This window comes from Peromyscus leucopus, chromosome 3 (genome assembly GCF_004664715.2).
Source record: "Peromyscus leucopus breed LL Stock chromosome 3, UCI_PerLeu_2.1, whole genome shotgun sequence".
In the NCBI taxonomy this organism is placed as follows: domain Eukaryota; kingdom Metazoa; phylum Chordata; class Mammalia; order Rodentia; family Cricetidae; genus Peromyscus; species Peromyscus leucopus.
Window position 1 is genome coordinate 133,698,868 of NC_051065.1, and position 25,729 is coordinate 133,724,596.

The 25,729-nt window shown below is 39.0% G+C and overlaps 1 protein-coding gene and 1 pseudogene across 3 annotated transcripts in view; one reads left to right on the forward strand and one right to left on the reverse strand.

Annotated features, from left to right (window-relative positions):
• Pik3c2g (phosphatidylinositol-4-phosphate 3-kinase catalytic subunit type 2 gamma) overlaps positions 1–25,729 on the reverse strand; it is a 347,375-nt gene that overhangs the window by 140,899 nt on the left and 180,747 nt on the right. The gene's annotated exons all lie outside the window — the stretch shown is intronic.
• Positions 9,957–11,290, forward strand: LOC114695042 (annotated as a pseudogene).

Below are 25,729 nucleotides of genomic sequence, written 5' to 3' on the forward strand. Positions count from 1 at the left end.
AGACTAATAGACATGCACCACTATGTCCAGCTTCTTCTATAAGAAATTGCATTTGGTTCACCTCATTTATCCCCCCCCCCAATCTCTCTCTCTCTCTGATCAGTAATATCTGTCCTGAAGTATTCAAAACACAAGTTAAGGAGTTAGATGTATCTGAGTTTGAAATGTGATGGAGCCATTTAATAATCATATGACACTTGACCCACGGTTTAATGGTTCTAACTGCAATGGGATCCAGTGATAATTAACTGGCAAGATTTCTGTGAAGATTAGGTGACATAACTCACTCAGGAAGTCCTTGTGGAAGCCTGATATTGGTATGAGCTCATTGATGGCTGGAGCTGTTTCTGCTAGTACTATTAGTAGACAGTGTCAGCATAGCTTCTGCAGACCTCAGGGGCATACTTGGCTACAGTGTGGCCTTATTTTAACCCCAGCCCAAGCCTAAAAGTTTTCCCAAACATGTCCTCTTAGAAAACTTCAGCTTCCCTCAATCAAAATAACTGCTAAGTTAAAAATGTTCCTTGTCTGAGGGTTGCTTAGCTCTAATGCTCAGTCTGATAAAAGCAAGAATGATGGAGAGCTTTCTCAAATGTTCAGGACAAGTCCGGCTTCAAGGATATTCGAGTTCAATATCTTCAATTGGTTTTATGTCATTGTGAAAAGCACCAGGAAAAGAAAAAGAAAACCCTACTTCAATAACAGTCAAGGCAATTTGTAATAAGCCTAGCAACAGCAGTGTTGAAGTCAAGAAGCCATAAGAACATGGAGAGAACCCACTGAGAAGCTCTCCATGGGGACCACTGTTTTACCCACAAGATGGAGTATAGGGCAAGCTCTTAGTTTATCAGCACACTGTACAGTGGCAGTGGACATGTTTCTCCTTGATTCGCATGTTTGGGATCATTGCTTTCAACAATCTATCTGGATTGTTGAGTTTAACGCAGTGCCCATGGACATGGATGGAAATTGGTATGGCACAGATGGGTCAGTACAGTGTCAGTACCATTCTTTGGTCCAAATAAACAAGGGTGTTTTTGCTTCTGAGAAGCCACACCACTGCTTCTGGGTTAAAACTTGCATAGCACTAAAAAGAAGAGCTATTTATTTCAGTGTTTTCCCACAGAAGAGAAAATTTAAGAACCACAGAAACATAAGTTATAAAGTATACCTGAACTGTAGAAAGATTGGTTGAAATAACCTATTTCACAAGTTGTTTTAAAGTAGAGAAGTAGTTTTGAGTTTTTCAATGGTGAGAAATGCAGAAGCTTTGAACGGCTTTTGATTATGAAACTCAGTGTCCCAGTTATTGTCCCCTGGTCAATTTTCTTATTGAGAGTGGGCTTGCTCTCTGGATCCCTGCTCTGTCTTTTCCTTTCACTTCAGGTCAGCTCCCGAGAGCCTGGGAGCCTTGTGGCTCAAAGCAACATATTTTTAAAAACACCACAATAGGAAACCTTTTCTGTTCTTAAAAGTATAATGGCTTAGGCCAAGTGAGAGGAAAACAACTTGCTAGATTCTTCAAATAAAGTACACACACACACACACACACACATACACACACACACACACACTCCACAATCTACCCAGACCCTGATGGTACAGTATAGACTTAAACATGGCCATGAGGAGAAACCAAGACAAGGGAACAATCATCATGGCTAACATGCCTGCTGTCATGAAACTGACACTACAGAGGAGGCAGGCAGAAGAGAGACAATTACAGGATGAATAAACAGATGATTAAACATTTTGACATGAAACAACTCAGAATAGGGCCTTAGCTGATCAGCTAAAGAATGTCCTTGGGCACCAACCCAGAGTTCCCCCCAAACGCAATTAAATTATCTACAGCTGCTTAATTTCAAAGATGGAATACATTGCAAAAGCACTGTACCTTAAGGTGGGAGAAAGGAAAATGGGTAATTATGACCACTTCTTAGACTAAATCAAGGACAGCTTAATTGACTTCCTTTTTAAAAATGGCTTTAGATACTCAAATGAATCTTTTTTCTTTCAATCAAGAAATGCAGAGTATCCTTTCAAACCTGCAGCTGAATAATTTGAATTCATTTCTACTTTGAACAAGTTAGGTGACTGAGAAGGTTTGGTCCTTAAGAAGGGAGTTACATTTCCTACAGTTTGCTTAGGGTATGCCATTTTGATTTCTGGGATGTGGCTTCTAATTTTATGTAAATAGGCTATTATGGTTTTCTGATAGATATGACCCAATTCTCCCAAAGGGTATTTTGGCTAGGAATTAAGCACTGCTCAATACAGTGAGAAAGTCAATTTCCTAGATCTCTATTATGAAGATTCTTTGATGTTGAAAATGTATAGAAGGGTCAGCTCTGAGGTAGCTGGCTTTGTGATTATCATCTCTTAGACCCTTTCTCTGGGAATCAGCTACTTGAAGTGGGAGGAGGGAGCCAAGTAGGACCCTGTTTTGGCAACTGGTTGGTCTTTCCTTCAAAGCCATTCTATTTTGAACACATCAATATCAGTCTAAGTACACCCCACTCCAACTGTAGTGGCCAGTGTGGCTATGAATGCTGCTTCAGAAGGCCTTGCTCCAGATTTGAAAGTCTTCGTTCCAAGTAAAACAAATTTCGTTGAAGTTGAAATGACATGTCAATGCCCTGCAGATGTTCTCATGAGGCTGGGGGAAAGAGAACCTTTCTGGAGACTCAGCAAAAATCTGCCACTGTGAAATGGAAATCATAAGATTCATCCTTATGAAGAGCTTGTGATTGGGTTCACATGTGAAGCTGGTGATCAATGGAATCAGAAGTTGTGTACATGAGGGGCTCTGGGATAGAATTACAGCCATACACATTTGTGGCACAATCCTCTTCTGCTAATATAGGCAGACTGTTTCCCACACTTTTTGGATTAGTGGGGGGATTTATTTCCTGTACACCATCCCTTAGTGTGGCAATATTATGTCCCAATAAAGGCTTTTCTTAAGTGATCGTTTCTTGCCTGCTTGTCTCATTGGTAGAGTATGCTGAACTGGTTACACAAAGAGCAGAAAGGCTCCTGGACTCTTCAACTCCAGCCTCACCCAGCAGCAACAAGAAGATAGCCTAAGAGTTCCAGAGACATGAACAGAAACCAAGAAAGCAAAAGCCCAGAGAAGACAAGGGGATATGAAGAACTGAAAGGCAGAGCTGGAAGCCATGGCCACTAGTAAAGTTCCTGAGAGCCACCAGGCTTAAGAACCAAGGGTCTAGTTACTCTCAATGATGGGGAGCCAGCACTCAAAGCCCAGAGGAATAGCCTTAACTGAGCATTTAGAGCAATAAGCCTCTGGTCTTTGAAGCCTGGAGCCATTACTCTCCTGTTCTCTGGGTCTGTGAATAGTAAGCCCATCTCCATAGTGCCTGGAACTCAGGGCTGCAAACAGCAGGGAAGCTGCTGCTTGCCCACTCCCATCTTCCCTCTGAATAGAGCAATAGAGCCCCAGCCAGCATTTGTGTGACATCCAGAGATTCATAGTTCTTGATTATTGACTGTGGGTAATACATTCTGAGGCACTGTGAAAAATCCTTGAAAGGATAAGAATTTTAAACCTCAGAAACATAAATAACTTCCCACAACATTGTTGGGAAATATATATCAAAATACATAAGAACTAAATAACAACATAAACACTTTTGGAAACAAAAACTGATTGGGAAGAAATTGTTGAGAATAAGAACGGGGGAGGGGGGTTAGAGGGATGTGCTTTGCAAATCAAACTTTGAAAACCAATGACACGAATGACTGCCATGTGCGGGAAGAGACAAGAATTTTCCAGAGATGACTCTCCCAGACCCCTGATCAAGAGCTTGGTGCCCGTAACAGAAAAGGGTGTTTAAATGATTGATGCAAAGTTCAACCAGAGTTTCTGATAGACTCCGGCAAGGAAAACAAAATGACTGCAGAGATCTAGTTCATAGAAGCTCTTAAGTGAATAGCTAAGAAATGATTTCATTCTGTAACTCCAGAGAAAGCAGGCTCTGCATAAAAGAATTTTGAGCAAAAAATACGTGGAATCTGTGTAGGTTAAGATTCACCCGAGCCTCCCTGTTCCTTTTGTGGTTGAGGAGACAGAGGTCCATCAAGAGTAATTGTGTTGTCTGAGATGAGGCAACTGGACCCGCTGGAGCACTTTTGCTGTCCTGTAGCACATTTTGATGGCATACCCGAAGGCCTCTCAAAAATGAGGACAACTCTTGTTTGTTTCTTTTCAGATAATTGCATTGCTGTGTTTGGCTATGGTCCATTGGAGGGTAGAACTGTGCCTGATACAATGCCTCAGGCCCCATAAAGATCTAAATCAGTGTTTCTTAACTTTTTAATGCTTGAGATTTCTTTTGTCACATAATGCCAAACTGATGCCTTTCTGCAGTCTCCTTGCCTGACACTTCAGTGTAAAGGAAATCACAAATAAAAATCAGAATGAGTTTTGAAGTTGAAATTACACATGGGAGAGGCAGACCTGTCTGTCCTCTGTACCATTGGCACTGAGGATTACTGGCATGTGCAGAGGTGTTAGAACAGAGGAACAGCTGCAAGAGTTTGAGGAAAGAACTTTGAGGCTTCAAGGACTTGGTCATAGGAGATGAAGCTCAGAGATGAGTTGACAAGGATGCATCCAAGGTTTTACCTCACAGGTATTGGTTCAAAGAATATCAACAGAACACCACTGATCAAAGCTACAAATAAAATTATTCCAAAGCACAGAGGGGCTTCAGTCTGGAACATCTTGAATTGTACTGTGGATCTCCATAACTGGAAGAGAGCATGTGGCCCTCTGATGAATTAAGCACCAACTCCAACCATGTTAGGTTGCCACATTCACAGAAAATATTTTGGGGATGTGGACCTCCCTGTTATTATAAAGAATCTAAGGTAACAAAGAGCCTGCACTTTCCCGTGTGGCCTCTTACTTTGACAACATGTCCTAGCTTGAAGCCTCTTTCACCATCTAGCAATTCTGACAAATATATCATCACCCTTAACCAACTCAACACCTGAATCTGTCTTCCCTTATGTTAACCACTCCTGGGCCAGCTGCCTATCGCACATTATTATGAACAGCAGTCTTGCCTATTTTCTAATCTTTTAGGCCATTGGTAGTTCACTTCCTGGTATGAGCAGAAATGGGAAGATGGGTGGAATCAATAATAAGTTATAATAGTAGAACATGATAAAGATGGAAAATTGGTAGATAATGGCCCTCAGGTCAAGTCTATATAAAACTCTCAAACTCACATGAAAGCCAGCAGTGCTGGGTATTAAAAGCTGAAAAATCTAAATGAAAGTGGAAAGAAGAGCAGATCACTGCTTTTCATCTTTCTATACTTATAACTTTCCAAGAGAGCATGGAAAATACCTAGAATGTAAGAAATTCTGGCTTCTGATATGATTACAGCAAGTTAGTTTATTAACAGCCCTCCCCACCCCCCACCCCCACCCCCGTTTATAAAAAAGAGACCCTTTAGTTGAAATTAGCATCTACCAGTCTTGACAAAAACAAAATGAAGTATCAGGGAATAAGGAAAGAAAATCTTGAGGCAGGCCTGTTACTGACAGGGAAGGGAAAGACAAAAGCCTGGACTGTGGCAAGTCTTCAGGAAAATGCATGGGAAGAGAAGAAGAAAATGTTCGAAGGTGCTAAGGTCAGCAGCCACAGGACAAAAATCAGAGAGGTTCATTTAACGGGTAGTTTAAATAAAATTCAAGTACAACCTGTGATGCAATTAAAAGCAGACTATCACTTGAGCACACTCAGCATGTCTTTGAAAAGGTCATAGTTATAAATAAGCAATTTGCTGGCATTAATTACCAACCTTCCAAAAGTGCTTCCAGGAAAACATTTCTTCCTTAATGGGACTTCATTTGTTTATTTCCCATAAGAAATGGCACTTCCACTTAATGCAGAGTGGGAAGTGTGGCTGCACTGACATAACAGAGGCCTGGAGCTACTTTATAGTTTAGAGCTTCCTTATCACAACCTTGCCTTTCAGGAAGTTCCAATTAGATGCAGTTTAGGGGCAGAGGCAAGAGGAGCTGTGGATCTTTCTTCCATAGGAAGCAAATTAGTTCTCACTTGGAAACAGAGTTTGAAAATGCCATGCAAATGCTTTATCCGCTGACTGAAATAATCTGGATGTAGGTTCACAGAATATCTATCTTTTGCCGAAAAGATAGATTGCAACACTTAAAATTTCAGAGAAATATAACTATTTTTTTCTTCTGTGTAACATACATTCATTCTTTGGTTTAGCTTGTGAGTTATTCACCTTCAACCAAGAGAATTAAGTTGCTAAATTTCACATCAATAGATTGACTCATTTTCTTAATGTTAAATACATGTCTTTTTCCATAGTCTTTAGTTCATATCAATTAAGAATAGTATTCAAATATTTTTACTCACAACAGCACTTGCAGTTATTAGCATTTAGAAAATCCATTTCTTGATAAACCAATTTTAATTATAAAGGGCTAGATTTCTTTTTCAGCCACAGAATACTTCTACTCAGAGATCATAACATACAATAATTTATCACTGTATATTATTTAGAGCCAATAAAGGAAAAATAAATCACTTTAGCTACTCCTTATAGTATCACAGATAATGATCTTAAACTGAACTCCAGGGAACAGGGTCAGTAAGACTCATGGAATGAATGATGGATGTCTTAAAACCTCCATTTTAAGTATAGTTTTTTTTTTTTAATTTACACATTTAAAGTATAGGTTCATGGATTAGATGAGAGGGCTATAGTTGCAGGCCAGTGAGTGAATCAGTTGGAACAGTGAGAAAGGAAGGGACCCTTGTTTGCTTCATAGAAGTAGAAAGTAAGTCCCTATTGCTGAAGACACCATGCACTTCAGATACATGGTTCAGAAGCCGCTGAGCTGGAACTGACATGAATGCCTTCCCCCTGAGGACTAGCTTTCATGGTACCAGAAGGCACCAAGCAAGTTTCCAAAGGAGTAAAGCAACTAACAGTCCTATACATCTATGGTGTCTAAGAACCATAACAATGACAAGCATGGTCCTATGGGCCTAAGGATGCAGTAGTGGCATGCGTGTCTTGGCAGTAACCAACTGTTCTCTAGTTGGACTTAAGGCCTGTTCAACAAGACGGAAATCATGCCTGGTACTAGAAACCTAGACAATTACTTGGGGCTAATGATGTCATGGATCTTGGAGGAGAAACTACAACCACCACTTTTCTAAGCCAGCATAATCCATAACTCAAATATTTGTCTATATAATCACATGTAAGTGTAGTTTTCAGCCCTTGTCAAGGAAACTTCTCTTTGTAACAGAAAGAAATCATTACAAAAAATCATAACCAATCAAAATGAAAAGTTGTAGAGCCTAGTTTCAATGGATACATCTACAAAACAACTTCTACACCTAAGGCTCAAGGCACATTATAGAAAAGGGGGCAGAGTGATTGCAAAAGGGAATTTGCTATGAGACTGTGTCTCTTAGTTGTGTCAGAAGCTATACCATAAAGTCTCCCAACATGACTGGCCCAACATGAGCTGAACAAGAGCAACAGTAGACATGCTAAAGTAGATGGGGAAAGACCATGAGGCCTCAACCCTACACAAAGAACTAAAGAATATTGAGAGTCAGAGAAATAGTCTTCCCCAGGGAAGAATACAGCAGTTAGTTATCTAATACCAAATGGTCAGCCCTAAAAACACACATACAAGTAACATTACACAAACTGGACAGGTTATACTTAGGAATATAAGTGGATATACATGTATATAATCAGATTTTATAACAATTAATGAAAAAAAGAAGCAGTGAATTTTGAAAAGGAGCAAGGAGAGGTAATTAGAAGTTTTTCAGGGAAAAAAAGAGAAAGGGGAATGACATAATTATATTACAATCTCAAAAACAAAATAAATATATTTTTAAAAACAAAGAAAAGTGGCTGTGATTACTGAGGGGTGAAGCAGCCCATGTAGGCAGAGTTTTCCCATCCCAGGAGCTGCTTCCAAATTACCGCACAGAGGCTTATATTAACTGTAAATGCTTGGTCAATAGTTCAGGCTTATTACTAACTAGCTCTTATAATTTAACACATTTATATTAATCTATGTGTTGCCCTGAGGCCCCTGGCTTTTACCTTTATTCCATTTTGTGTTTCCAACTCATTCTCCATCTGGCTGGTGACGCATCTGACTCCGCCCTTCCTCATCCCATCATTCTGTTTGGCTTTCCTCCAAACTTTATCTTGTTCAGCTATTGGCCAGTCAGCTTGTTTATTAAACCAATCATAATGACATATATTCACACAGTGTACAGAAGGATTATTCCACAGTAAGCCCAGGCATTTGACCATATGATGAGAGAGTGCTTTTGGAAATTTCCTGGAAAGAAACTCCTTACCAGTAGGGCTACGTTTGCCTGATCTTTGTTAGGCAAACTTTACACTGCTGTAGTTTGTAGTTAAGGTCTGCTTTGCTTTATATTAATGATATGTTTCTGAAAACATTTCAATGAAGGAAAATATATAAGATAAACAGTGTTTTAAAGGCTCTGGCTGGGCGACTATCAACACAAGAAGGGGCTGGAGAGACACTAAGGTTAAGAGGCCCTGCTGCTCCATCATGGAGACTGTGGTTTGGATTCCAGCATTGATGTCAGGCAGCTTGCAGCACCTGTAACTCTAGTTCAGCTGGATCTGATGTTCTCTAGTCTTTGTGTGCATCAGCACACACACAGGTGTGTCAACACACACACACACACACACACACACACACACACAATGACAAAAATGTTTAAAAATGCACCTTCATGTAATCACGGACAGAACTTTGAAGGAACTTTGCTCTTTGAGTTTCAAAACAATTTTGTGTGTTGGGCTTCTTTTCTTTCCAGCATGATACAATACTGAGGATTTTTTTTTTTTTTAAATATTGAGGATCTTAAGAAGCGCTGCCTACATAGGCAAATCTATATGATAGCTCTGGGTAAACTGTTATAACTCCTTTGTTTAAATAGATGAATTTGTAATCAATGGATGATGGGTCAGTTCAATTGATAGTATCAAACACTCTGCATATGGCCTTACCTCCTATCTCTGAGGATTAAGGAAATCACACATTATAAGGGACAGTGTAGTACTTTTAGTACTTGTTTTACAAAAATATACATTTATTCTCCAGCAAGAGCTCAAGAAAAATAACAAGGAAGGTGAAAATTAAGAGTCCTATTGATTGCACTTTGTTTTTAAGGACTGTGTCCTGAGATTATCTTAGTTCTATTAAATTAGAAACAGCCAAAGTGAAAAAAAAAAGAGGTTGTTATTCTGTTTGTGCCAGATGTGTGCTCTGTGTTCACGGGTGATTGAATTAGAAGTTGGCCATGGAGGAAGGTTAGGGAAGGGTAATGGTGATTATCTGACCCAGAGTTGTTGTAACCAGAACTTTCTCCTCTCTATGCTGAAGCAAAGTGGTTTGTTATTGACTTTTCCAAAGTGTTCTTTCTTGGAACTTTCTGAAATCTCTAAATAAATTCACTTATCCATCCAGCCATCATGCCATCCAACAACTGTCTGAATTTCTTGAAAGTGTTCCCTTTAAAAATATCCTTTTAGAATGAATGTATTATTTAAGAGTAAATTGATTATAAATTTTATGGATCCAGACTTACAGAGGCATTTAAATTAGTAAATTTATACTGCACATATTTTTGAAGTGGTATGAAGTTTACCTTTTAAGATGCATTCCACAAATAGAGAAATTTGAGAATAAATACTGTGATATAAACCCTAAAGATATTCCAGAGTAGGACTGAGAAATGGCTCAGTTGTTAAATACTTGCTGGGCAAAAACAAAGACTAGAGATCAGATCCCTAGAAATCACATAAGCACTAAAAAGCAGGAGGGAAGCTGTCTTCATCTTGTCAGCACACACTGGGCCAGCAACACAGAGGATGGGGAGCATGCTGGGGCTGTGCTCTGAGGCGAGCTGGATACCATGTTTGTGTGGCAGTGCCCCATGCTTGTTCTGCCAATGCTGTGCTAGTGGAAACAACTCCACTATGACTAGATTGAGCTATGCACTTTTCTTGCTTGTTGGAGTATCTGTAGTTTGTGTAATATTAATACCAGGAATGGAAGAACAACTGAGTAAGATTCCTGGGTTTGTGAGAATGAGAAAGGTGTTCCTTGTAATATTCTGGTTGGCTACAAAGCTGTGTATCGCTTGTGTTTTGGCTTAGCCGTGTTCTACCTTCTCCTCTCTTTACTAATGATCAAAGTGAAAAGCAGCAGTGATCCTAGAGCCGTGGTCCACAATGGATTCTGGCTCTTTAAATTTGCCACAGCAGCCACCATTATTGTTGGAGCTTTCTTCATTCCAGAAGGCACTTTTACAACCATGTGGTTTTATGTGGGTATGACAGGTGTTTTTTGTTTCATCCTCATACAACTAGTCTTGCTTATTGATTTTTCCCATTCTTGGAAGAAGGGAACTCAAGGTGTTGGTATGCAGCCCTATTATCAGCTATAGCTCTGAATTATTTTCTGTCTTTAGTTGCCATCATCTTATTGTTTGTCTTCTATACTCACCCAGCCAGCTCTTCAGAAAATAAGGCATTTGTCAGTGTCAACATGCTTCTCTGCATTGGTGCTTCTGTAATGTCTATACTACCCAAGATCCAAGAATCACACTAAAGATCTGGCTTATTAGAGTCTTCAGTAATTACAGTCTACACAATGAATTTGATATGGTCTGCTATGATCAATGAACCAGAAACAAATTGCAATCCAAGTCTACTAGGCATCTTTGGCTTCAATATCACAAGCCCTAACCCAAAGGATGGGCAGTCTGCTCAGTGGTGGCATCCCCAAGTGATTATGGGACCAGTTCTCTTCCTACTGTGTGTGTTTTATTCAAGCACCTGTACCTCCAACAATAGTTAGGTTAATAAGCTGACTCTAACAAGTGATGAGGCAACACTAATAGGAGATGGGAATGTAAGAAGTGATAGATCTCTAGAAGACAGTGATGATGTTCACCAAGCTGTAGACAATGAAAGGGATGGTGTCGTTTAGAGTTACTCCTTCTTTCACTTCATGCTTTTCTTGGCTTTTGCTTTATATCATGATGGCCCTTACCAATTGGTACAGGTATGAGCCTTCTCATGAGATGAAGAGTCAGTGGACAGCAGTCTGGGTGAAAATCTCTTCCAGCTGGATTGACATCGTGCTGTATGTTTAGACACTGGTGGCACCACTTGTTCTTACAAATCGTGATTTTGACTGAATGGAGCCTCTGGCATGAAGGTCTCACCTTGGTCATTGTTTCTTTGACATTAACAGTATTTCCAACTTTTCTAAAGTTATATGTGTTGCTGTATAACTTACTGTTTTCTCTTGCATCAATTAGATTTACTCTTCCATTTTATCCATGTTCTTGCTAACTGTATTGATGATATGGATTGCAAAGGAAGAATTTTGAACAAGGTGGCAAATTAGGAAAGATGGGCACTGATAGGCATATCATGTGCTTTGTACATATGAAATTAAAAGTGAAAACAAGAATTCTTGACAGTTTGTTTCAAAATTGTGTTAGCCCTTGTGATATTTTAGAAACATAACTGTATTGCTGCCTTTTGAAATACTTGGTGTGCTGCTTTGCCGAGGACTGCAAAGCAAATAGCTGTCTTAAATTATGTAAATATGTCACAAGCTAGTCGTCTGAAAAATGCAAGTCACTGCAGGTTTGTCAGGATTTTCTCTACTGGGTACAGAATGGTCATGTTAAGTGGAAAACAGTAGAGGATGTGGAGGGAGGCTAAAGAACATGCAAGATCCTTCACAGAAAGTCTCTGGTAGTGGGTTTTAAAGTGAATACTCTTAGATCATGAGCTTTCTCTGTAAGAAAGGGTGGCCTTCACCAACAAAATGAACTTTGTTTGGTATTTACAAACATACAATTATGGATTTCATAGAGATGTTAGCAGTTCTGAAACTTTTATGCAAGGTTTTAAAAAGGAAAAACATGTGTTAGAAAAATTTGAAGCTAAATATTTGCAAATCAAGACTGGGAAACCTCTGACAGGATGTGAAGTATTAGGCTCTGGGTTAGGGACTTGGGATCTAGTCCAGTTCTTACTTTAAAAATGAAGCAGAAGCTCAGACTCAACTAGCTCAAACAGCTAGTTATTGGCAAAGTTGAGAAATGTTAAGTTTTCCAAAACTAGCCAACATTCTGACATAAAATATTTTGTACCCTGCTGTGGGATGTTCTGTATGTCCTGTGGGAGCCCTTCTTGGGTTCTTTGTGGCGTTACCCAGCAGGTCCGCATAGAGGATGATTAGGACCATGGGCCTGAGTGCAGGTGTCTGAGATGGTCTGCACTTGGCTGTGCTGGGGGATGGTCTGTATGTCAAGTTGTTCTGATTGATCAATAAATAAAACCTGATCGGCTGTGGTTAGGCAGGAAAGATAGGCGGGACTAACAGAGAGGAGAAATAAAAGGACAGGAAGGCAGAAGGACTGCCTGCCAGATGCCGCCAGCACAAGAAGCATGTGAAGATGCTGGTAAGCCACGAGCCACGTGGCAAGGTATAGATTTCTAGAAATGGGTTACTTTAAGATATAAGAAAAGTTAGCAAGAAGCCTGCCACGGCCATACAGTTTGTATGCAGTATAAGTCTCTGTGTTTGCTTGGTTGGGTCTGAGCGGCTGTGGGACTGGCGGGTGACAAGGATTTGTCCTGACTGTGGGCAAGGCAGGAAGACTCTGGCAACAGTAACCAGAAAACATAATTCATTTCATAAATCATTAATGCTAGATATAAAAAAGAGTTAAATCCAAAGATCTGTTTCTAAAGGAAAAAGGGGGCATAGGGTATAGAAATAACAAAAGGGTAGATTATTGAATCTATTTTAATCCGAAAAACAATTGTTAATCTCAAAATATTTTACATTGGTATAGATTTTAGTTTATTGATAAAAATTTAAAGTTATTTCTGCTATGCTGTATGTATGTTTCTACTCTGGTTTGGAATACTTTACTTATGTAGCTCATTTAAAAATATAATGTATAATTAAAAAATATAGGTTAGTAGTTAGTCACTTATTACAATCAAACTTATAGTCATGTTAAGTACATTTTCAAGGTCAAACAGATATATTTTAGATAGACAGGTGGTCTTCACACATTTCAAAGACCTACAGAATATGGCATTTCAAAGGTTTTAATGACCTGAGGCTTTTTATGACAATGAGACATGTCTACTCCTGGAAGCATCAATCTACTTCAGAGAAGATGATGGGCATCAAAGAAACTCCATATGGAGTTTACTTGCTTTGTGACAAAAGTTAGCCACTGGGCAAGAAACTGCCATTGTCTTAATTGTTGACAGTTACTGTCCAAATTAGACCAGCAGGATACAAGGAAGGTGACTGCTGAACTTTGCCAAGACAAGATAGGACAGTCTTTCAAAATTCCTGCTTCACAGGAAAGTCTGTCAGACATGCTCAGCCTGTCTACCAGAGATGGGTGCCCCAACATTGCAGAGGTACTTTGGGTAACTATCCAGGTAGCCTGATGTCCTTGTCATTAGATAACATTTTATTCTTCTGGGGTCTTTGATGGAGTTGAAGATTAAATAGTTGTAATTATAGTTTTCCTTAGTTATAACTAAAAACAAATTAGGTATAATACTTTTTACTTACCAAGATAAGATAATAGATATAAAATATTTTCTCTAATTTTGCCAAATACAAATAGACTGGATATTGTAACTATAATTCTTACTTGATAATTGTTTGTTGAATATAATTTTACTATGTTAAAACCTTCCTTTGTAGTTATACAAAAGGGAGAAATGCTGTGGATTGTGCTCATTGTTGATAATAAAGATGATTGGCCAATGGCAGAGCAGAAAGAGATTGGGCAAGACAGCCTGACACAGGGAGAATGCTGGGAGAGAAGGGCGGAGTCAGGGCAGTCCTAGGAGATACCAGGCAGCCACCCAGGGAACAAGATGTGCTAGAGGACAGGTAAAGTCACAAGCCATGTAGTAAAACATAGATTAATAGAAATGGGTTAATTTAAATGTAAGAGCTACTTAGTAATAAGCCTCAACTATCAGCTGAGCATTTACAATTAATAAAAGCCTCTATGTGGTAATTTGGAAAGTGATTGCTGAGTATTTGGGAAAAGGAAGTCAGGACAGGAAAACTCCACCTAGAGTTTGCTTTTTAAGATGGGCTCCACAAATAGGGAAATTTGAGAATAAATGCTGTGATATAAACTCTAAAAATATTCTAGAGTAGGAAAATGGCTCAGTTGTTAAATGCTTACTGGGCAAAAAAGACTAGAGATCAGACCCCTAGAAACTCCTTAAGTTCAAGGTGAGCATGAAAGCCTGGTTGTAATTCCAGCCTTAGAAGATGGAGACAGGGGATTCCCCAGGGCGAGTGAGCTAGTGAGGCTCACACTATGGATGAGTTCTGGGCTTAATTGGAGGGACCCCATGTAGTGGCTTGAATGAGAATGACTCCTATAGACTTATATTTGAATGTTTGATCCCCAGTTAGCAGAACTGTTTGGGTAGGATAGGGAGGTACAGCCTTGGTAGAGGAGGTGTGTCACTGGGGGCAGGCTGTGAGTTTTCAAAAGTCTATACCATTCCCAATTAGCTCTCTTTGTCTCATGGCTGTGGATCAAGATATGAGCCTTTAGTTACTGCTCTAATGTCATACCTGCTAGCCTGCTGCTGTGCTCTCTTTTATGATAGTCATATACTCTCTGGAACCATGCACCCACAATTAAACTCTTTCTTCTATAAGTTTCCTTGGTCATGGTGACTTATCACAGTGATAAACATGAAAGTAAGACACCGTGCCTCAACAAGGTGGAAGAGTGATCAAGGATGATTGCTGGCATCAATATTGGGCAACACACACACACACACACACACACACACACACACACACACACAGAGAGAGAGAGAGAGAGAGAGACAGAGACAGAGACAGAGACAGAGACAGAGACAGAGAGACACAGAGAGACACAGAGACAGAGAGACAGAAAGACAGAGACTGAGCTAAAAGAAGAAATTTGAACTTTACAAGATAAAATCTGGTGATGCTAATAGATAATATCTAAATTTTCACTGACATTTTTACTTTAAAGGAAAATTCTCCTCAAGTTTTCTATTTCTTCTCCTACTGTGTTTCTGGAGCTCTGCGGTTGTCGGTGTTCATATGGAGAATCCACATTAACAAGTTGTTTTACTTCCATCTTTGATGCCTGTCTGAGTAGGTCTGATTGTCTTACCTCTTCCAGTATGATCATCTAAATCCAGATTTGGGTCTTTCAAACTGTTCTGCCTATTTTCATCCATGTTCCTCCCCCTGCCTCCTATAACTACACACACACACACACACACACACACACACACACACACACACACACACGTATGAACAAATATACAAGTACAGTGCCTGTTTACTACAAAACAAGCATGGAGATTTTAAACTATAAATCAGTTCATGATTTTTCACCTGTTGAAACCCCCATTCAATGGTGGCCTTTTTCTTTTTATTTATCTCATACATAGCAAAATTGAAAATTCTTCCTATGGCTTGTGAGGGTTTGACTCCAACTGACCTTTAGTGGCCTCACATCCAATCCTCAGCTCATGCCACCATCCGGCCTCTAGCATACTACATGATGCCTAGGCTTCAGCTGGAGAGTCTTCCCCAGGAAATCCAAATGGACTCCTCCTTCACTTCATTTAATTATAGTGAAATGTTGCTTACTTCTCTGCCATCAAAACCTGAAACTCTGAATGTGTCTATTTGTCACAACTTGACATTACATATTGATTTGCACATTCTTTCTTTTTCTCCTAAGAGGACAGGATGTCTGTTCACTGATGCATCTCAGTGACTAGGAAGCACTCAATAAAGATTAGATGGGCTGAGAAGCAACTGAAAGAATGTCATGCTCTTTCTTCTATCCTTCTGACACTGATGGACATCAAAAGAAGCCATAGAAACAGTGCTTGAAAGACCACATTACTTCATTTGTGGATACCTTTACAATTCTGAGGCAGTGATTTTTTAAAAAAATTCAACATTAAAGCAACTAGAAATCAGAATTCAAAATGGTTGATATGTTATAGATCTATAATATACACATTTAAAATCATATAAATTTTTAAAAGTTATTGACAATTATCCAAGTAGGAAGTGTTCATCCTAGTTCATCCCTTATCAAATGACTCTTTATTTCTTTGAGCTTATTAAATTAGACAGACATATAATAGGAATGCATGAAGTCATACTTCTCAAGCAACAATTGAATATACTATACAATAAATCTTGACCATAATGAATCATAGAGAAACAATTTAAGTGTTGTGGTAGTTTCCAGTAAATTCAACATCTTAGCTCAAAGTGGTCACCAGTTCTATGAAAGATTCCTAAACTTGCTTCCTTCAGTACATTTTACCTAAGCTAAAAAAAAAAAAATCTTACTAATGTAATTGTAATTTCTTTTTTATTCATAAGGAAGTTACCATTTAAAAAATCAGTACCTGATCATATAGGATGTGAATTTTATTTACAAAGTAATGATTGGTGCAGATGACATGACTTAATCTATATGGAAATCAGTAGCATACATGAAAACTAGAGAAAGTCTTAAAAGCAATAGAATATTGAAACACAATTATTGCTGCCTTTCACAAACCCATGTGTTTAATACATTTTTTGAAAGACTGCTGAGTTCTAGACAACGTGTTGAACAAACATTGGAAAGACAAATAGTGAACTGGCAACTTTATATACCTTCTTATAAAGGTTTTGAGTATGTTTTTTGAGTTGATCAAATTCTCTATCACTAATTGTATGACCAACTTTTTCTTGCAGAAGAAAACCAGAAGTGGCAGATTATAATTTGAGTTTGTGTTTGAGTACATTCAAAAGCTTTGGTGACTCAGCATGACAGTTTAAAAAGATGCTTTCTGAAGTCAAAAATGAAGAGAAGGTTGAAGCTTGCAGATTAAAATAGAAATTCTGTAGTCAAATTCTTTCTAGTATTTGTTAAACTTGGGAATCATAGAGCATATTTTATGTGGAATATATAAAACAAAGATGTTATTCCAACATTGGGTATTTAATAAAAGAGTTACATAAAAATTTAGGAACCTCAAAGCCTTTAGAGTAAGTATGAAGTGCAAAACTCTTATCAACTAGGTGGCTTGCATGACAGACACGAAGCTTCATTTTAGAAAATCAGTTCTGGCTCCAGAATTATTCTGGATTCTGTGTGTGCAGCCCTGTACTCACAGCATTCCTGTGTTCAAACATCTTCTCATAGCAAGTTAGTTACCATACTTATCAGTTGATAGAGCTTTCTGCTGCCTGGCAGAGAGAAATGTAAGGAGTCTAGGAGCCTGTGGTGGTTTGAATAAGAATGGTCCCTATAGACTCATATATTTGAATGCTTGATCACCAGGGAGTAGAACTGTTTGAAAGGATTAGAACTTGTGATCTTGTTGGAGGGAGTGTGAGCTTTGAGGTTTCAAAAGTCCCTGCCAAGTCCACGTCTCTCTGCCTATGGATCAAGATGAATCTCTTAGTTATTGCCCCAATGTCTTACTGCAGGCTGCCTTGCTTCCTGGCATGGCAATAATGAACTGAACCTCTGAAACTACAAGCAAGTCTCCAATTACATTCGTTCCCTTGTAATAGTTTCTTTGGTTGTGATGTCTCTTCGCAGCAATAGAACTATATCTACAGACTAAGACAGAACCTGACTGCTATCTGGGAAGACTTGTACCAGATGATCAGAGTGACCACAGGTAAGTGTCCAGAAAAATACGAGCTCTTGTGTGCCAAAGAACTCACAAGGAAACTAGACAATATGCATCTGAGGCAGCGGCAACAAAGAGCAAGAGAACATGACCCACAGAAACCTCAGCAGTCAGAATTACCAGCCAGAACTTCATTTCAAGGGGAGAGCAGAAAGAATGAAAGACAATATTAGAGTGCACAAAAATGGATGAATTTCCAAAGCTGACGTAAAGTTTCTGCCCCCAGAGTCAGAAAGCCTAAACTCAGAACAGGACAAATACAAACAAGTCCCATGCCCAGAAGAACCAGCAGGAGGGTGGATATTTCTCCACAGCTGAAGTCAAATGACAGCAGAACATTGCCAAGTTATAGGACAAAGACAACTAACAACCTATTGCTATAATTTAGCCAGAACATCTTTGTAAAATGAGAGTGAACTGAAATTTCCTTGGAATGACAAAAGGGGCCAGAATTTGCAATGCACCTCCACAAAGCATAGACATCAGATAGAAAAAAACAGATTCTGGGTAAAAAGTCTAAGATACAAGAATTGATGAACAAAAAAAATGTAAAATAGATACAAATATTCACCACACACAAAAAAAAACAATAATATAAAACTTAGTATCAAATAAAATGGCGCCATAATACTTCTATCAGCAACAGCATATAAATTGGGAAACAGGTTGATTGAGATGTGCTAAAGGTCTCTGAGAAGGAAGCACATTTGAAATGTGATGGGAAATGAAAAAGGGATTGGTCACAGAATCTAGTTTCCACAGCAAAGATTCCTGCAATTTTTTAAAAAACTATCCATAAGTTGAAACAGTGCTTTGAATGGGTAAATACTTACAAATATTTGATTATTTTTGATAATATTTGATATAAATATTAGGACACATACACGCATAAAAATTTGAATACAGGTATCTGTACATTAGATAGAAGCTATAAATACCCAACTCATCAAGGAAAGATAATATATTTTTTTTTTCATTTAAAAAATCGTATGTGTACAAGCATTTTGCTTGCCTATATGGCTGTGCCCCTCATACTTACAATGACTATAAAGGCCAGAAGAGGGCCACGTGTGGCTGCTGGAAATTGAACCTATGACCTATGCAAGAGCAGCCAGTACTGCACTTAACCTCTGAACCATTTCTCCAGTGGCTTTGTGCCCTGTGTCAGTCTGGCTGAATTGGTGAGTAATAGACTGTTGTGGAATAAAGTTTTTGTACACTGTGAAGATGTGTCTTTGCCAAGGTGCCTTCTGATTGGTTTAATAAAAGACTAACCTGTCATTAGCTAGGCAGGAGATGTAGTCAGGAGAGCCAGAAAGAGAGAACTCTGGGAAGAAGAAGGGTGGAGTTGCCAGTGGATGAGAGGGAACAGACATGCAAGAAAAGAGGTAAAAACCATGAATCATGTGGCAACATGTAAATGAATAGAAATGGGTTAAGTCATAAGAGTTAGTTAGAAACAAGCCTCAGTTATCAGCCAAGTGTTTATAATTAATAATAAGTCTCCATGCTATGATTTGGGAGCTGGCAGGAAATGCAGAAAAATCCACTTACAATAGACTCTGATTCTGTCTCAAAAATATAGTGTACTATAATAGAAGGTATCTTGTATTGACATTTGACCTCCATACTTGCACAGGTTGGCACCCATGCATGTACACACAGATGGACACACACACATGCGTTTCATCCTTCAGTGTGTCTTAAGTGGGTGGATGCTTGTTCCACTGGCATTTTCAGTATAGACTTATGTCTTTGGGCTGATTGCATTATCCCTCCCTATCCCTGTGTTGACAATGGATCTTCAGTGCAGTGGTATGTATGTATGTATGTATGTATGTATGTATGTATGTATGTATGTATGTAGAGGTGGAGCCTTAGATCAGTGGCTAAAGATTCCTACCTCACCAATGAGGTGAGTGCCTATTGCCCTGTGGCCATATGGAGGTGCAAATAACACTTCCACCCTTTGGTGGATGGGTGTGTTTAGGGCCTTCCCAGATGCTAATCTCAGGGTCTTGGCCCTGGCCTTCCCAGCCTTCAGAACTTAGTGATACATTTCTGTTGTTTATCATTTATCCACTTACAACACTTTGAACAACTTTAATGGTCTAAGATTCTTGATGTATAAATTCTGCCTGTGTTTATGTATAAAAACAATTCAAAATGAAATCTGTACAAAGCAACTGTGGGTCCTCTAACCTTTAAGCAACGCAGACATGCTTTTCTGAGGCCATTTCTTTTCCTTTTCCTTTTTTTAAATTAAGGATAGCCTGGGACCAGCTCTATACTTAAGAAGCAGTCCATTTCCAAGCTGAATCATCTCTAATGTCTGACAATTCTCCACACTTCACAGCAGATGCTTTGTCAGTGTAGAAACTCCAGAAAAGGCAATTGTGGCAGTAAGTGCTTTGCAGCATCTGAACTCACAGTTTTCACAGGTCTTGAATGAGGATGAGGGGAAGAACCAGAATGGATGTCTGTAAGAGACACAGGAGGCCAGAGGAGCAGGAGCCTTTCTGACTGTAGTCTTCCCCACCCCCAGAGAAGAGCACATTTGAGTTACTACAGAGGATTGAGTCAAGGGACTTCAAACCACCAGAGAAAGGTCCTACAGATATATGAAGTCTCTCCTGATTTGTACATTCTGCAATCATGGGGTTACATAAAGCACAAAACCAGACTTTACTGACTTTATCTGGGCAGCAGAACTACCTGTGGTCACTAATTCATTCAAATTATGAATACCATAATGATGCATGCAGTGCACGGGAGATTAAATAGGGTGTTTTCTCTCTGGCATGTAAACACTTAACAGGACTCTTCCAAGTCCCTTTTGACAAGTAAAAGAGGAGAACAGACAGAGACATCAACAAGGAAACTCTCTTTGTAGGGAAGGGCAGAATTTCACTCAACAGTTGAGCTATGTTCTTTGTCAAAGGAAGATCATATCTTGCTTATCTACTGTCTTATTTTTAATTTCTCTTAGCTGTGCCATTAAAACCCATTGTGCCCTGTTTAAAAAATGCCTAAAAATCACACTGAAGGATCTATTTTCTATGTTATATAATTTTGGTATAGAAGGCATACTGTGACAATGAATAGCTAGTAATAGATCTGATAATGTTGGAAGAGTGACGGAAATCATAACCCAGCAATCAGCACTGATGACAGGGACTATTAATGATCATTAAATGGAATTAAATCAGATACATCCTCATTAGTGATTACTTGATTTCCCCCTGCTTTATACAGACACTATTTTTGAGCACAGTTGATAAAGGCTGCCTTGCCCTTGTCCCAAGATATTATGCCAAAATATGCTACATATTATAAATATTGAAATTTCTTTTTAAAGTTTGTTTCTAAACCACTGAAACACGTGAAATAATCCTTGCTTTACTTTTGCTAGGAACAAAGGGAATATATTATATTGTTGGTAAGCAAGTTGGTCTTTGGGAAACAACTGGTACTATACACTGAAACAGGGCCAATTTAATCAGTAGAAAGAAATATCTAAGCCAAGATCCAACTATAAGAAAGAGGACATTCCTTGGATTATAACCAGAGGATCCATATTTAAACTGCCCCCTCTTACTATGCTGGCCCTAAACCTGGAGAGTCTCTTGAAGGTCAAAGCACACAGTTGTCTCATTCATACTTCCAATGGCACAGCTCCAGATCTGATGCATTTGCCAATGTGTCTTGGTTTATGTGTCAGAAGCCTACAGAAATGGTCCTGAATAAAAATAGTAGAGATGATGTAAAGAGAAGGGAATGAGGCAGGGGCTGCTTTATTTTATTCCATTCTAGTTTATTCTAACAGCTATGATATCTGTGTAATATTCTTAAGAAAAAAAAACATGTTTTCTTTTGTTTCCCTTCATAAGGTGCTTGTAAATGCACCATCTGACTCTTATGTAAAAGGGTTATGTATTTTGAGTAGATCTCTGAGCTAGCAATATAATGCATTATGTAGACCACTTACTAGTTTAAGTGGCTTTCCATTTCTTCGGCCTTTACTAAAAAAGAGCTACTGTACCACAGATTACACTATAGGCAATGCTGGGAAGAAATGAAGGTGACTTCCAGTGCTGAGTAAATAACACCCTTGCAGATGGTCTGCGTCCTGTTCCTGAGAACCTCTACACTTTGAAATGCTCATAGCAAAAGGGAGTTGTTGACAACATTGGCTATGTATTTTTAACATGAGGAAACATCTTAGATTATCTAGGTTGGCCTGCTGTGATTTCAAGGGCTTTTAAAAGAGAGAAACAGGTGGGACAGGTGAAAGGAAGATGTAGTAAGAAACAGAGGCAGGCGAGGTGACAGCATTGGGAGGATATGGAGTAGTTTCAAAAGCTAGAATGGAAATATATAAGCACATCCAGGCATCTACAACAAAGCAACATGGACTGGGTAGCTTCTATGTAGCTTATGTTCATTTTATGTTTTTGCTTGTTTGTTTTTGAGACAAGATCTCATGTAGCCAAGGTTGACCTTGAATTCCTGGTCCCCCTGTTTCTACCTCCCAAGTGCTGGGATTTCAGGCAGTAGGCATATGCTATCACTATTATGTGTAGTTCTGAGTATCGAGATGACTAAGATTTCATGTCTATTGAGATCCAGTGTTCTGGATAGATGGGTCTTCATACAGTAGAAAGGGCTCAGTGGTTCTCTGTGGTCCCTTTTATAAGGATAATCACTCCATCAACGATGGCAGAGGTCTCTCAGAAGCCACATCTCAACACCATCACATTGGATATTAGATTTCAACACTCAGCTTCTTGGGGGAATACACAGGTCCAGACCACAGCAGCAAGGAGAAATGTTCCCACATAAAGCCTCTAAAAAGAATACAGTCCTCAGGAAATCTTGATTCACATTCCATAAAACCTATTTCTGGACTTTTGCTCTCAATGGCTATGCTGGTGTGAATCTTTTGTAGCAGCAAGAGTAAATCAATATATTTACTGTCAAACATTATTGTGAGGAGAAATTTATAATGAAATTTGTCCAATAATCTTCTACAAAGGAACATATCAGTAAAAATTAAGAAATTTCAAATTTGTGGGTAAATGGATAGAACTATAAATGATACAATGAGGTAAGTAACCCAGACTAAGTTAGACAAATGACCCATGTTCTCTCTCATCTTCAGTTCCTAGTCACAAATCTTCAGATGTAAGAACATAACCTGGAGTAGCCACAGAAACCAGAGAGTACCATGGGACCATGGGGGCAGCAGCTTGAGAGAGGAATAGCAGATACAGGTGATATGATGTTGGGGACTATTGGGGTCCAGCCCCTAATAGTCTCCTTTCCAGGGTCCGCGGAAGGCTCTATCAACCAGTTGATAATTAATCTTTGATGAAATGAAATGAATCTATGTACACGAAACTCCTTAGTCCATATACTTTATTATTCTGTGACAGTTATAAGCTTATATTCTGCTCTCATATTTAGGTCATCTTTAGCCTGATTTCTCTCTACACTTGTCTGCGATCCCCTCTATGTTCTATCTTAATTCCTTCATCTAGTTCTGTCCCTTCTAGGTTCTCCTCTATCTAGTTCTTTCCCTTATCAGCTCCTCTCTCATCTCCTTCTCTCTCATCTGGCTCTTCCTCATCTTGTTCTTCCCCATCTGGCTCTTCCTCATCTTCCATCTCGTTCCTCTAGTCCTCTCTTTTAGCCCTTCAATCTAGTTCTTCCTCATCTCAGTTCGTTCCTCTCAAGTTCTTACCCATCTAGTTCTTCCATTCTCTTTTCTCTTCTTCTGTAGCCCTTCAATCTACTTCTTCCCCATCTTCTCTCTTCTCTCCTGCCTCCTGGAAGTCTCGGTATATAAAAGGGAGGGTCCGAGCTAAATTGTGTAAAGCTATTACTTAACGTCCACCTCTCCTAGGCGGTGTCTCCTTGTGGAATTTACCGTAAGTCAGGAGACTTGCATGTGGGCTGTTATCATTGTTAGTCCGCCTGAGACTAACAATGGGCACCCACCTGGGTGGTGTTTCCTGTAGTCCTTGAAAGTGGCCAAGGGAGATAATCTGATTCCAGAGAAAGCCTTTCCTGAGGCTGTTCTCCAAATACCTGGAATGTGTATGTCCAGAGAGTGATCAGTCTACACTGTTAGCCCTTCTTAGGGAAAAGTCAATTGGGAAAACTATGAAGGCACACATGATTTTCATAACAGAAGACAGCTTATATATAACAAGCCAAGTAACACCAAAAACTCCTTGGGATTTGGCTTCCTCTGGAGGAATTCCCTGATCCCTCCAGGTAGTGACTTTGCCATAACCAGCTGAGTTCTTATGATATATTCCTGCGGCCCGCAGCAATATGAAGGGAAAAAATGAAAAAAAAAATATGGAGGTGTACTCTGATTGGGGAGGGGAAATGGAAGCCAATCAGAGGTGATACAAATCATACCAAGGATATTTAATAGAATATCAGGGAAGTATATTATTTTATATTTACCTAAATTATATACATAATACATATTATGTATGTGTGTATATGTATACAAATAATATTTATTATGTGTGTAATTTAAATCTCCACATACATATTAAATGAAATTATTCTACCTGGGTTGACAACACTCCTTACAAGAATCATAGACTAACAGAAATCCTAGTAGCAGGCATGAGTTGCTGGTTAGGATAGTTCAAGTGACTCCCAAACAATGTAAGTTATTGCTTTTTGCCCTCAGTCGCCTCTCAGAGGTTTAAGGTAAGTCCCTATTGCTGAAGACACTGCACCTTTCAGACATAGGATTCAGAAGATTTTAGCTGGATCTAACCTGAAAACGTTCCTCCTGTCTAGCTTTCACAGTACCAGAGTGCAAGCTGCCAAAAAAGGAAAGCAATCAAGTCTTACCCAACTGTGATACCTATGAACAACTTCGACCAGCATGGCAAGATATCCACAAAGGTGCAATAGTGGCTGGTGGTAACCAATAACTGTCTAATTTTTACTTCAGGCTTACTCAAGAGGAGGTAAATCACGTCTGATGTCAGAAGCCTCACCAACTGCCTCAAGCTAGTGAGGTCATGGTTTTGAAAAGAGAACCTACTACCACCACATTAGTAGATGAGAACAATTCCTAACCGCATTCTAAAACGTATCCTTATATTCACATGTAAGATTACCTCTCACCCTCATCAAAGAAACTTCTCTTTGAGTCTCACAGCGTCCTCCCTGATCTTCTGGTTCTTATAGCCTTTCCACCCTCTCTTCCACAATGTTTCTTGAGTCTTAGATGAGGAAGTTGTTTTTTAGATATATTCATTGTGAGTTGGCACCACAACTCTGCATTTTGATTGGTTGTAGTTTTCTGTAATGATCTCTTGTTACAAATAGAAGTTTCCTTGATGAGGGATGAGGACTGACTTACCTACAAGGTAGGTAACATCACAAAGTTTGAGCAGATTACTATATATATGTAAAATAATTAATGAAAAAAAAGGTTGTGAATTTGAAGAAGAGCAAGGGCAAGTATATAGGAGGTTTTGGAAGGTGGAAAGTGACTGGGAAAATGATTATATTATAACCTCAAAAATAAAATAGTAATTTTTTCAAAAGCTAACATATAAACACACACATAGTGGCTTAGTTATTTTAGGTAGTGTGCTAAGTGCTATATTTACATGATCTCAAATAATCCTAATTAAAACCCTTCAGAGGCAATATTTTAAACATCCTGTTTTACTTGGGAAGTGTCACTGAGTCTCAGGATAGGAAGGGCTTTCACAGTCGTGTGAGGACAGATTCTACTCACTAAATTCAGGGCCACTGTTCTGACCACAATGTCATACTGCCATATTTATTTAATTTTTAATTTTTGTGCATATATATGTGTTGCG